We start from the raw sequence: 2,155 nt of genomic DNA, 5'->3' as shown, positions 1-2,155 counted from the left end.
ACTAACCAATAATTGAGAAACGGTTTTGCATAAGACCAGAAAGGGAGCCTGCAAAGTGCAAAAGTTATGCCTGTGATGAGCATTTCCATTCATCTCATGATGTATCCAAAAAACTTATCAGCCAAATCATGAGAGAGCACTATAGCAGTGAATGATGAAGTGCAGTACTAAACCAGAGATGGTCAATAGCAAAGAAATCAAGGTAAGATGGAATGTGCACATAAAACTAAAGCTATGATGAAATGTGCACTTGTGTAGAAAGTTTGTTGTTTTTACCATTGCTGATCATCCACAACATATTTTTTTAATTGCTCTAACAGAGGCATACCTGTGGAAAACATCGAATGAGGTAAAACAGAAACAATAACCATCAAATATAAGACAGTTAGTGTCTATATGTTTATCTAAAAGTTTATAGGATCAACTTACAAATGATACGCAAGTGAAACTACGGGCGTGCAAAGACAAACAAATAGAGGATAAAAAATTATTCAAATTGTAGCTAAACATTCAGTGATGTTCAAAAACCATAACCACACCTAATTTTCACTTGACTGACAGAAAGTGTCACAGGTAAAAGCTATCACATTTAGCAACCAACAGTTAGCCATATTATCTGGATATCACGTGCTTGTGTATTATCATGTTTTATAAGGAGAAGCTATCCTGATTATGATACTGATATGCAACCGAAGATTCTAGTAATTCTGTAGAAGTTGTAAAACTCGCGGTTCTCCTTCCAAACCTCGCCATCATCGTACACCTCCTTCTTCTAGATGGGCATGGATGCCTTTAGCTCGTTGATGATGTAGCGGTAGGCCTCCATGGCATCGGTTCATCGTACACCTCCTCCTCCCATCTAAGCTTTAATCGTTCGAATATGAATCTAAAAAGATTAAAATAGAATATACTAAAACATAATACAATTTACACAAGAGGAAAACTGATTGTTGGCATACTGATAGTACCTATTTGAATTGAATTATTCCAGAAAGCTTGATTTGCATCTAACAAATTTATAATCGATATTCCAACCGGATAGACATGACCACATGACTAAGTCTGAAGCCTTGATTCCATCTATGGGGGGTATGACCCCGGATACCCACGGCAGACCACATGGGCTATGCCCTTAGGGGTGGCCTAGCCCACAAGACGAAGCCTTGCGGGGCACAACTCTGGTCAGCGCCTTCCGCAAGATATCTGGAAGATATCCTAAAGATACTATGAGATCTGTTAGGATATATATGATCCCAAGATTTCTGTAATTAGTTATTACTTTTTGGTTATCTCTCAGATCTAACCGACTTGTAACCCTGCTCCCTAGACTATATAAGGTGGGCAGAGACCCCTCAAAACTTACACAATATCATATGATAGCTAATACAAACCAACATACCACATGAGTAGGGTATTACGTCATACTGACGGCCTGAACCTGTCTAACTCATGTATCTCTGTTACCTTCTTGTTCTTGGTCTCACGCTCCTCTACCGATAAATCTACCTTCGTGGGATACCCCTCGGAGGACTACCGACGATATTCTGTCGACAGTTGGCACGCCAGGTAGGGGACTGCGTGCTGTTTTCTTGTCGAACAAGATGATTTTTTCCATAGGCTCTTCGTCCTTCCCGCAGCCTAGCTAGATCTTCATGGTTGGATCAATCTCGTGGATCGTCAACGCTGATAGAGTCGGAGAGCTCCTCGAGCTAGTGCAGATCGATTCTTCGTCGACCACCCCTACACCTGCGACTGCAGATCCAATCTCAAAACCACCTCTAAGGTCACCTTCATCAGCAACTCGCTGCCCGCTTCCTCGCTACCAGAGGAGGCAGATCAACAACGATGATCTAATCGAGTCCATCAATCAGGTCAGTCTGAAGCTTACCGATTGCCTCTCCATCGCCGAATCGACCCTGAACACTTTGGTTCAGCGTCGACCACCCTTCGATCCAAATCTATCGGAGGCTGCTTAGAAAACTCCAAGAGTTGCGGCTCTGCCCTTCGGGCTCACCAACATCACCGCTACTTACCAAGATGCCCTGAGGGGAAAGTTTGCCGACCAGGTGGGAGACGCCCATCCACTCGTCGACCAGCTCGCCGTCCAGCCTCTGTCAGCTATCAACATGCTACACATATGCCAATGCCCTAGAGC

This window comes from Miscanthus floridulus, chromosome 6 (genome assembly GCF_019320115.1).
Source record: "Miscanthus floridulus cultivar M001 chromosome 6, ASM1932011v1, whole genome shotgun sequence".
Taxonomy (NCBI): Eukaryota; Viridiplantae; Streptophyta; class Magnoliopsida; order Poales; family Poaceae; genus Miscanthus; species Miscanthus floridulus.
Note: the sequence above shows the minus strand (reverse complement) of the source record.